Here is a 12,934-nt window from a genome sequence, read left to right on the forward strand (position 1 = left end):
ATATATATATATATTTATATATATATATATATATATATATACATACATACACACACACACACATATATATATATAACTTTGTTGTACATTTTTAATGTTCATTCATTCATGGTTAAAGTTTCTTTCCAACAATAAAGGCTGTCAGATAGGGATGTTGCATTGAATTTTTTTTTTTTTTTTCAATTGTGATTTGGGTGAACGTTTACAGAGCAAATTGGTTTACCATTTAATAATCCATGTATGTTCTGTTTTTTGATGTTTACTGTAACCCACACTTTAACAGCATTCTTCCTACTTCCTGCCCACCTTTTCCCTTTGTCCTTCCTTCCCATCCCCTCTTGTCTTCCTAGATCCATTCCTGGGCAGATACTGTGCTCTTGGTCTCTTATGGGTGATTGTTGTAATGAGTGCATACCCTCCTGATACGACTTTTCACCTTATAGGCTTATCTATAGTTTGGCTGACAGTTGAGTCACAGGGGTTAAGTTCAGCTTCCTAGCTTGAAGGGTGTCTAAAGACTAGAGTCTCGGAGGTTCCATCAGTCTTCATCAGAACAATAAGCCTGGCTTTTTAGGATTTTGAGTTTTGTTCCAAATTTCCCCCCACTCTATCTGGGACCTCTGATTGTGATCCCTTTCTGAGTGGTCAGCAGTGGTAGCCAGACATCATCTAGTTCCTTTGGTCTCAGGGTTGTGGAGGCTGGGGTTCACATGCTTCATTAGTCCTTTGGACTAATTGTTTCCTGCATCTTTGATTTTCCTCATTCTTCTTTTGTTGCATTGAATTTTTTTTTTTTTAATTGTGCTTTGGGTGCAAATTTACAAAGCAGATTTGTTTTACATTTAACAGTTCATGTACACTTGATTTCATGGCCCCGATTACCATCCTCAACCATAAAAACTCTCCTCCCCTCTCCTCCCTGTGACTACCTCCTCCCTGTGCCCTTCTTATCTATGCATTCCTGTCTGTCCAGCTTTCCCTCTATGTGAAGCTACCCCTCTGGTGTCTCATGGCTGATTGATCTAAGGGGTGCATCTTCCTAGAGTAGGCAGGTGCATCTCCCTGGGGTAGGTATTCTGCATATTGGTCTTTCTACTGTTGGACTGAGAGCCAATCCATGGAACTGAGTCCATTTCTAGGGCCATCGTCTCAGGGGTTTCACCAGTCTGTATCCAACAGTAATTCTGGTCATTTTTTGTGTTTTTGAATTTTGTTTCACATTTTTCCTTCCACTCTATCCAGGATCTCCAATTTTGATCCCTTTCCAAGTAGTTGGCATTGGTATTTGGGCACCATCTAGTTCTTGTGGTCTCAGGGTTGTAAAGGCTGAGGTCCTTGTTGTCCATCATATCTTTGAACTAATTGTTTCTAGATGACTTTGATTTTCTTCACTCTTCTTTGCTCCAGATAAGAGGAAACCAATAGTTGCATCTTAGATGGCTGCTTGAAAGTTTTTAAGACTCTAGTTGCTACTTACAGAAGTATGATGTAGAACAAGATTTTTATGTAGTATGTTCTGCCAATTGAGCATGATGTCCCCCGAGACTATGATCTTCAGCAAGCAGCCCCGGTGATTCTCTTTCAGGGTGTTTGGTTGTCTCTGAGAAGCTATTTCAGCCCTATCTTCTGTTGCTTCTGTAATGTAGTGGATAATTTTGTAGCACAAGTGCATGTGTAAGATTATCTTCAGCCAAATAAAAAATATAGACCACTTCACAAATTTGCATGTCATCCTTGTGCAGGAGCCATGCTAATCTCTGTATTGTTCCAGATTTGGTATATGTGCTGCTGAAGTGAACACTGTTGTATTGAGTCTTGATTTACTGATAAAATTCACTCCACTTACCCTTAAGTCCCCTTAATTCAAGTAAACTTGAGTTCTTCCCTTTGTCTCCTCCCTCCTCCATTTCACGAATCTCTTTTCTGTGAAGAAAATCAAACAATTTGTACCTTGGACAACTATCCTCAAGCCTTGAACAATTGTAGGGTTTCAGTGCCTGTTAAGCATTTACTTATACCAACACCAGATGGGTGTGACTTCTTTTGCTCTTATGACTGCTCATAAGGCATTGGGAGCCTCTTTAAATGAGGGTAGAGACTAAGAACCACAGCTTTTATACTTTGGTGATGACTGTAGGTTTTATCTTTGCCAGAAGCTATGAAATTAAGTAGCAATAAAATGACTCATAATGAAACAATAATAAAAATGAATGAAGAGATGGAACAATTATCTTGGTTTCTGCTAGGATCATGGTCTGTGACCTTCTTTTGGGTCCCAGGCCCTTGGAGAATCTGATGAAAGATATGGAGAGTCTCTTCAGAAAATGCACATATGCATAACAATTTTCATACAGTTTCAGCCATTTATGGATTTCTAAATTTCAGCCATAGATATCACAGGGGTTGACCCGTGTGTTCAGGCTTGATTCACCCAGTATTTTTATTATGTTATTGTTGTTGTTATGTGCCATTTATTATATAATGTCTTAAAACAAAAACAGAAACAACTCACTGCTGTGGAGTAGATTCCACTCATAGCGACCCCTCCTTGGGTTTCTGAGGCAATATCTCTACCGAAGTAAATTGCCCAGTCTTCTTTCCCAGGAGCAGTTGGTGGGTTTGAACAGCCAGCCTTCTGGTTAGCAGTCAAATGCCTTAGGCACTATGCCATTATGTCTTAAAGTCTTTATAAATCTCATTTTTAACTATTTAAAAAATTTTATTTTTTTCTAATTACAAAATTTATGCACAGTTATTGCTATAGTTTGGCTGACAAACTATAGCAACAGTTTAATCCATTTTAAATTGGATTTCTTATTAAAAAAGTACAAGAGCTTTTGGTGGCTGCAAGTTCCAGAAGATCACAGTTGGACCGTGATGGTTGGAACTCATTGTCCCCACCCCTCAGACCCCTAGAGTCTCCTCAATATAATGGGTTGACTTCAACCCCCTCCCCCACAAAACTATAAGAATGTTTCACATAGAGAAATGAAAATTCACTGTAGTCCAGCCTCTTTCTTTTGTCACACAACACCTCCAAGATGATCACTATTCATTGTTTAGTATAAAGTCCTGCCTACCTTTCCATGTATCTATTAGTACATACATACATACAGATTTATAACTTTTACAACAATTTGCTCTTTTTTCTTTTCTTTTCTTTTTAAAACTTAATAAGATATCTTGGACCTTCCCCCCCACTAGTACATATCAATATAACTCATTGTTTTTAAAGGTAGCACATCTTCCATTTTTTTTTTGTTTTGTTTTTTTTTTGAGCCAGTCCCCTATGGACAACATATGGGTAGTTTCTAATTTTCAGAACAAAACAGACAGAGAAGTTCTCCAAACAAGGACTCTGGGAAGATGAAAGTGAGTCTACAATTAAAGGAAGCTCACAGCATACTTCACAGTAAGGGTGAAGGATGCTGGCTTCTAACACTATCAGGCACAGCAGGGCTCTGGGAAGTTCATAGAGGGTTGTCTCTGAGTGTCAGAACAGATCAGATTTCCAACCATCTTTATCTCTTAGGGTACCAAAGGTCTAAGTCCAGAGCTGAGGTACATCTTTATACAATCCACTGTGCTGTATTTCAAGTTTACTAGATTGTTCTGGATCTCACATTTATGCTTCTTTTCCATTTTTTTTCCTGTGACCCAGAACAGGATGCAGTTGAAATCAATCCATATAGAACCAAATGGATAGGATAAGTAAGTTGTTGGTATTTCAACCCTCAAGTCTTTTAAATTTTTTTTTCTAACTTCCTTGTTGTATGGTACATTAAGATCATACTGCGTCATCCTGTGTATACACCTTCAGCCAACTGATGGGACGAGATGAATGCAGAAGGTCTCTGAAGCCAACCAAAACTTTTTTGATGTTCTTAAAAAAATTATCCACAATAATTTCTGACCTATGAATAGGAACATGTTTTTGTCTGGGTAACTAGACTATGGGAAAATTTTTATAATGGAAACTATCTCTTTCAACTATAGAATAAAAAATGTAATAGTACACATTAAAGCCCATCAGATACAAAATTCAAGTTTTTTATTATAAGTTATAAACCAAGACAGAGAGTTTTCTGAAAAGTGGTTTCCTTTGGCAATGATATTGTTGATTAAGTATAAAAAATTCAGAAAAAATTAGTTCAGCCCACTCTCTTATACAGAAGATTATGAAAATGGAATAGCTGGGTTTTGGTTCTAGCTGGAAATATTTTGCTTATTAAAACTCAATGGATTATATTAGATTAACAGCATACAACACATTTTAAATTGAATTTGGAAAGATACTATTCAAGGAATTAATTAAAATTTAGTCATATAAATCTTTTTAGGAATTAATTTGTTTTGCAATTTGGATTCCTTATAGTATTTGTGTGTGTGTGTATATATATATATATATACACATATAGTTATAGGTGAGGGGAATACAGCAGTAAACATATATATTTGTCGATCACATATATATATATAGATAGATAGATATAGATAGATAGATGCATTAAGGTCATTTTATGAGGCATTGCCCTTATTAACATTCTTCAAAGTGTATTTTAAATGACATCAATTAAGTCACATCAATAAGTGGTTATTGAATACCTGGTATATGTAAGGCATGATGAATGAAATCCTAGAAACACTCATTTTACTCATAAAATTGAACCTCAATATACCCCTGATTATGGTTTGTTAACTGAGACAAAGATATCCATGTACCTGTTTTTGGTAATTAGTGATTACGAAGTATCTTTTTGAGCTTGGAAGACTGAATTCCCTTTGGGCGAAGTATTTGGATTAATATTGTGAAGCCACATACCCGATAAACTGGAGTGGCATTCCAGAGCATTTCAGGTCTTCTATCTGAAAATAATACCATACTTCATTTCTCTTAATATCTGTCAGATGTGGAGGTCATTGCCTGCTGCACGAAATTACTTGTGTGTTAATATTGATATGGTTTTCATTTAGGATACTTAAAAACAAAATGAAGCTCTTTCTGAATACTTGCTGTTGGTGACTATCACTTATCCATTTATTTAACAAGTATTTATTGAGTGCCTACAGTTAACAACAGGAGCTCTGGTAGCATGTGCCTCAGCCACTTGACTGCTAACCAGAGGGCTGGTGGTTCAAACCCACCACCACTCCTCGGAAGGAAGGTTGGGCAATCTACTTCCATAGTGATACTGTCTCGGAAACCCAAGGAGGGGTCGCTATGAATCAGGGCCGACTCCACGGCATGTAACAACAACAAAAACAACACAGTTACAGGTGAGGGAAAGGCAGCAGTAAACAACATGGACAAGGAGCCTGTACCCATGGAGCTTTTGGAGAGGAAACATGTATACAGTAATATATTGCCATACAATGAAGCAGGGTAAATTGCAGGAGAGTACCCAGAGGGCTGATTTTAGAAGGGTAATCAGAGAAGTCTTCCCTGAGGAGGTGACATTTGAGCAGAAAGCTAAGTGACAAGAATGTTTAGGAAATGTTTGAAGGATGGTGCTATCCACTTCCCTTATTCTCTGCCCTAGGGTATAAGTAGATAAGATGCAAAAGCATTGCATTTTATTTCAGTTTTTTTGAATTCATTGATATATATCATATATACATTTAGCTGGCTTCACTACCTAAGAGCCAGGACACAGGTGTTTGTATATCTTCCTTTATAGATAGACGGAGGGAGTGAGAGTTTTGTGTTTGACCTATGAGGACTGGGTTAGTGGCAGCATCAGAAGAATACACTAGGTTTTTTGACCCATATTTCAGTCCAGTTAAATAAATATTTTTGAACATAAATTCAATAGCCCAAGCTAAGGTCTGTGTTGTGCACTGAGTATAAAGAGAAATAAAATATTTCCTGCCCTTGAGGAACTTATAGTCTATTGAGAGAGACAGAAATATATACAGATGACTTTACTACAGTGGAGTGAGTACAAAAGCAAGGGTGTAATGGATATTTTCCCATTGAGTCACAGTGCTCTGTGGGACCAATGGGACACCTTCATTTCACATCTGTTCTTGCAAGAATTCTTTAACCTATATCTCTAAGGTCAGAAAAAATAAAACTTTCAAATTTGAGAGTTAAAAGCTTGTGTATTTCAGACATTTTAAGGCATATTTCTAAATTTACCTTCTGAACCTTCAAATGCCTAGTTTGAAGGAAACTGGTGCATGATCTACCCATCATGCTTGTCTGTGGTTAGGGGAATGCTGATTGAAATAAATGAGTAAGATGCAGAATGTACTTCAAGTGAATACCTTATAGCTTTAAGTCTGCAGTGGGGAAATTACTCTTTCCACGTTCACTCATTTTAGTTTATTTTAGCCTTTGTGCCATTAGAACAACATTTCCCATCACAGTTCAAGCAATAAGATCTTTCTGAAGGATTTCAAAGAATATATTCTAACTCCTTGCACCTTGTATCTGTTTGATCTTTAATCAAAATTCTCAAACTGAAGTTTGCATGGTTTCAAAAGTGTATCTTGCTTGTAGGCTCAGTTTTTATCCAATGTAAGATAGTGATACCTGAAGACTAGGAGTCCTGGTAGTACAGTGGTTAACTGCTTGGCTGTTAATTGAAAGGTTGGTGGTTCGAACCTAACCAGCAGCTCCGTGGGAAAAAGACCTAGTGATCTGCTTCTGTAAAGATTACAGCCTAGAAAACCCTATGGGGCAGTATTACTCTGTATGGGGAATTGATTTGACAGCACACAACAACAACCATCTGAAGACTGACATGCAGTCAGAGAAGCAGCTTGTCTCTCAGGCTGGCATATGATTTTGTTGTTAGTAAAACAGAAAGAAGAATAAAAAGTTAAAAAGACTGTCGTGTCTTCCAGTTCTCTTTGCCAACCATCTTGCTGTGCTGTGTGTATGTGCCCAAACCAATGTTCCAGCCACTAGGCCTGGCACAGAAATCACTGCATTTTATATCTTTACTATTGGATCTTGTTTGGAATCCTGAGCAAAACTCCAAAGTTGCCTAAATGCAGAAGAGTCTAGTGGTTTCAGTATCCCATTGATAATGTTGTAATATTCAAATGCAAGCATTGATGTTGTTTGACCCATGAAGTGGCACTGTATCTTAATTTCTTCAACCAAAAATTGCTGGGTAGATGGATCAGAAGAGGATGGAAAATGTGAAGGTCAAAAAAGCCTTATGCATCTAGGGATTTCAGAAGGTCTCATATCTGTATATCAGATCTCTCTTTCTGCCCTTGAGTGATGATAATCTTAGTCATCAAGAAAAGAAAATACTCTGATACCTAACACAATGAGCTCACCATAGTTAACCTTCCAAATGAAATCTTTGGTGTTGCCAGGACTTGCAGACTGGTTCTAGTATATGTGGAACATGACCATTTTTTTCTTTCCACCACCTCTCAATGTGATTGCCTGACTAAATCATAACATCTCATTATGTACACTTGACAATAAGTAATTGCTTTGGAAAATATTCTCTACAGTGTTTTAAACCCTATGTGATTTGAAGATAGGGTCCTTATTTTTTCAGTAAGTATGATCATCTCAAATATTCAGCATATTTTGGGTACAATAGGCATGTTTTCTAGTGGATGATCCTGGTTGGGGAGTCAGAAGAGAGGGTTTTGAGGCCCAACTCTGCTACTCATCAACCCGGTGTCCTTGAACGGGACACTAACCCTCTGAGCCTCAATGTCCCCAACTATAAGATAGGAACAGTAACTACAACTGCTTTGGCTTCCTTCAGACTGTTGTTGTTAGGTGCCATCAAGTCAGTTCCAACTCATAGTGACTCTATGTGACCCTATGTACAATAGAACGAAACACTGCCCATCCTGTACCACCCTCACAGTTGTTGCTGTGCTTGAGACAATCATTGCCATCCTTGAGCCCATTGTCACAGCTACTGTGTCAGTCCATCTCAATAAGGGTCTTCCCCTTCACTGACTTTCTACTTTACCAAGAATGATATCCTCCAGGGACTGGTCCGTCTTGATAAAAATGACCAAAGTATGAGAGGTGAAGTCTCGCTATCCTTACTTCTGAGGAGCATTTCGACTGTACTTCCTCCAAGACAGATTTGTTCATTCGTCTAGCAGTCCGTGGTACATTCAGTATTCCTCACCAAGATCACAACTCAAATGCATCAATTCTTCTGTGGTCTTCTTAATACATTTTCCAGCTTTCACCTTCATAGGAGGCTATTGAAAATACCATGACTTGGATCAGATGCACCTTAATCTTCAAAATGACAACTTTGCTCTTTAACACTGTAAACAGGTCTTTTGCAGCAGATTTGCCCAATGCAATACAACATTTGATTTCTTGATGCTTCCATGGGTATTGATTGTGGATCCGAGTAAAATGAACTCCGTGACAACTTCAATCCATTTACCATGATGTTGCTTACCAGTCCATTTGTGAGGACTTTTGTTTTCTTTATGTTGAGATGCAATACATACTGAAGTTTGCAGTCTCTGATCTTCAACTGTAAGTGCTTCAAGTCTTCTTCACTTTCAGCAGGCAAGGTTGTGTCATCTGCGTTTCACAGGTTGTTAATGAATCTTTCTCCTATCCTGATGCTGTGTTCTTCTTCATATAATCCAGTTTCTTGGATTATTTGCTCAGCATACAGATTGAATAAGTATGGTGAAAGGATACAACCCTGATATACCACTTTCCTGATTTTAAACCGTGCAGTATCCCCTTATTCTGTTTGAACAACAGCCTCTTGGTCTATGAACAGGTTTCTCATGAGCACAGTTAAGTGTTCTGGAATTCCCATTCTTTTCAGTGTTATCCATAATTTGCTATGATCCATACAGTCAAATGCCTCTGCATAATCAATAAAACACAGGTAAACATCTTTCTGGCATTCTTTGCTTTCAGCTGAGATCCATGTGACATCAGCAATGATATCCCTTGTTCCATATCCTCTTCTGAATCTGGCTTGAATTTCTGGCAGTTCCTGTCATATAATGCTACAGACATTTTTAAATTTTCTTCAGCAAAATTCTCCAAATTAGTAATGTTAAAATAGGATGACATATGTATAAGTTTTTGTAAGCTGTGAAGACCTGAGTAAATTTAATGTACTGTTAGGTTGTTATTGTTGTTAGCTGCCATTGAGTCAGCCCTTGATTCATAGTGATCTCATGGGCAATGGAATGGAAAACTGCTTGGTCCTGAGCCATCCCCACTAATGGTTGTAGATCAGACTTTTGTGATCCATAGGGTTTTCAGATGTAGATTGCCAGGTCTTTCTTCTTAGTCTATTTTAGTGTGGAAGCTCTGCTAAGGCCTGTCAGCATCATAGCAACATGCAGGCCTCCACTGACAGATGAGTGGTGGCTGCACATGAGACACATTGGCTGGGAATGGAACCTGCATCTACAGCATAGAGATGGGAGTCCTCCCACTGAACCACCAGTGTCCCCCAATATACTGTTATAAATCCTAGAAATCATAGAATATTAAAAATTCTAGGGATGGATTAAGAATGACTTTGGAGCCAGATTATCTATGTTGAATTTTCAGTTCTACCACTTCTTAGTTGCGTGGCCATGGAGAAGCTACTTAACCTCTCTGTACTTCAGTTTCTTCATATATAAAATGAAGATAATAATAACAACAACAAGTAATAATAACAGTGGAGATTATTGAGTGTTCCTTAATTATTGAAGTTAATTCTCATAGCTTTGGGTAGTGGGGGATATTATTATCTTGGTTTTAGAGCTGAGAGTACTGAAGAGATGTTAGTTTTTTGCCCAAAGCCTCTCAGCTCTAAGTGCAGAGCCAAGACAAAGCTTTGACCTGCCTTACACCAAAGCCCAAGATCTTACCTGAGCACTCCACTGTCTACTGCCTTATTTATTTATTTTTTTAATTGAGAAATAATAAAAACAGGAGTCCCTGGTTGGTGCAAAAGGTTAAGCACATGACTAATTTCCAGTAGATTGACAGTTCAGACACACCCAGAGTTGCCTCGGAGGGCAAGCCTGGCGACCTCCTTCCAAAAAGTGACAGCCTTGAAAACCCTGCGGAGCTCAGTTCTACTCCGAGACACGTGGGGACGCCGTGCGTCCAACAGCAACTACCAACAACAATAAGAGGAGTAGATTCTAAACACAGAAATAAAAGTGGAGCTTCATACTGTTTGAGCATTCCAGACCTCATAAAAAGTAATAAGATTTTGGATAGAGGACAGCTTAATTTAAATAAATGATTTCATGCAACTCTTTGTAAACAGGAATTTTACTGCATTTTAAATCAATAATCTCTTTATGACAGGGGCTGGTTGTCTGTCTTTCATTTTCTCTGCAGCGTTCTCTGCAGTGTGACGTTTCACCACATTATGTTTTAAATCTTATTTGGGAGAATACAAATCTTTATTGAATGAATGACTTAGGAAATACTTCATTACTTCACCTTACAATTTACCAGTGGACAGTTCTGAATTCATATTCTTATTTTCTAAACAGTGCTCTTTGACTATAAACTTACCCAAGGTCACCAGCATGCTCTTAAGACAAGGAAAGCATGCCATAACTTCCAGAATCTTTCCTTTGTGTCCAACATCTGAAATCAAGTCCTGTTTACCTACCCTCCACTTTGTTTTAATATCCAAATCACTTGGGCATTGTAACAAAGTAATTGGCTAGTTGCATAATCTGTAGAATTTAATTAAGGGCAGAGCTAATGAATTTTTAGGTTTAATCCTCTTTCTGGTTTTGTATTATTTTCAGAGGAAGGTCAGTGAACAAGTTAAGAGAAGATACATTGATTTTCAAATAAGGCTGCCTAGAGTCACTAGGACAGCTTCTTCTTCTTCTTCTTGTTATGTGCCGTCGAGTCGGACCTGACTTATAGCAACTCAGAGGCAGTATCACTGCAGAAGTAGATTGCCCAACCTTCTTTCTGAGGAGGGGCTGGTGGGTTTGAACCGCTGGCCTTCTGGTTAGCAGTCAAATGCCTTAGGCACTACTATACCAGAGCTCCTAGGACAGCTTAGAAATAATAATAATGCCTGGGACCCACCCTAAACCAATTAAATCAAAACTTCTGGAGGTGGAGCTTAGGCAATAGGGAGCAGTGTGAGCTTCAGACATAAGAAACAGGGAAAAAGGCCTATCAACAGAAGAATGGATAATCAAACTATGGTACATACACACAGTGGAATATTGTTGTTGTTGTTGTTATGTGCCGTCGAGTCGGCCCCGACTCATAGCGACCCCTCCTTGGGTTTCCGAGGCAGTATCACTACGGAAGTAGGATTGCCCAACCTTCCTTCCGAGGAGTGGCTGATGGGTTTGAACCGCCAGCCGTCTGGTTAGCAGGCAAGTGTCTTAGCCACTATGCTACCAGAGCTCCCAGTGGAATATTATGCAACCCTAAAGAATAACGTAGCATCTGCAAAACACTGTATAATGTAGATGAACTTGGAGGACATTATGCTGAGTGAACTAAGTCAATCACAGAAGGACAAACAATTTATTAATCGGTTATTGTGAAAAGTCAAGGAAAGGTTTATATATGGAAGGAAACTTTCTTTGTTGGTTACCAGAGGTGGGAGGCTAGGGGAGAGAGAATGCTGCTAGATAGGTAGAGGCAAGTATTGATTTGGGTGAAGGGAAGGGCAATGTACCAAATGTGAGTGATCAACACAGTGGCATTGAGGAAGAGGAAGACATACATAGAGGTTCATGGAAGTTACAGACAACAAAGATGAACCCTTTTACACACACAGTAGTGCATTGTCAGTGATGGCAAACACTGATCTATGGGTGGATAGATGGGTGGGCAGGCTGAACGATCAAGTATGTCTATGCGGGGGGTAGTGTGCCCATGACCATGCATAGGGTTGGTAGACAATGTTTCTACATATATATTTGTATGCTCTGTAAGAATGTGCATATAGTAGAGCTGACAAGGGACAAGGTTGTAGTCACTTCTTGGCCATAGCCAGCTACCCTGAGGGAGTGAGTAGTTGGACCTGTGGGCTCAGGATCATGGTTGCAGGGGACATCAAGCTCAACCAGCATAACATACTACACAAAAATATTGTTCCACATCCTACTTTGGTGAGTAGCAACTGGGATCTTAAAGCTTGCAAGCGGCCATCTAATGCAACAATGGGTCTCTCCTGATCCAGAGCAAAGAAGAATGAAGAAAACTAAAGATGCATGGAAACAATTAGTCCAAGGGACTGGTACACCACACAATCTTCAGCCTATATGACTATGAGACCCGAAGAACTAAATAGTGCCCAGCTACCACTGTCAACCACTTGGAGGGAGATCTTTGTGGAAGATCCTGGATAGAGTGGGAGAACAATGTGGAACAAAACTCAAAATTATAAAAAAGGGGACCAAGTTTGCTGGTCTGATAGAGCCTGGTGAAACCCCTGAGACTATGGCCCCCTAGCTCCACTTCAGGTCTGGAATTGAACCCACTCCTGTGGCTGCCAGCCAAACAAAAGACAGGCATGTGAGCTGAACATTTACATTAGGTAGATACACTCCCTGGAGAGATCAATCATGGGAGAATAGAAAGGCTGTGTATGCACAGGGAGACAGCTCAGGGGGCAGGAGTGCATGGGAGGGAAGGACACAGGGAAGAGGTAACTATGGGGAGGAAGTGGGAAGAGAGCTGTTGCATTGTGGGAAATTGCAGTCAATGTCATGAGACAAAGTGTATGTGAGCTGTTTTATGGAAAGTGAATTTGCTCTGTAAACTTTCACCCAAATCACAATAAAAATTAAAAAAAAAAAAAAAGGAAAAATGAGGTCAGTTTGATGGCAGATTAGGGCGAGAGTGGAATTGCTCCAAATACCACCATTAGTGGTGCTTCCAGGGTTATATATGTTTTTAGTTTTTAGACACAAGGGTGGAAGCTGAAAATATTATCTTAACACCTAGCTCCACGAACTTGCTTTCTACCTG

General features: G+C 39.1%; 1 non-coding gene across 1 annotated transcript; it reads right to left on the bottom strand.

Annotated features, from left to right (window-relative positions):
* Window positions 1–1,697: 1,697 nt before the first annotated feature.
* Window positions 1,698–1,801, bottom strand: LOC122150548. The gene has a single exon (XR_006163721.1). It is a non-coding gene; the product is annotated as a U6 spliceosomal RNA (small nuclear RNA).
* Window positions 1,802–12,934: the final 11,133 nt, after the last annotated feature.

Source organism: Orycteropus afer, unplaced genomic scaffold (genome assembly GCF_000298275.1).
Source record: "Orycteropus afer afer isolate SDZICR_OR568_19922 unplaced genomic scaffold, OryAfe1.0 scaffold00168, whole genome shotgun sequence".
In the NCBI taxonomy this organism is placed as follows: Eukaryota; Metazoa; Chordata; class Mammalia; order Tubulidentata; family Orycteropodidae; genus Orycteropus; species Orycteropus afer.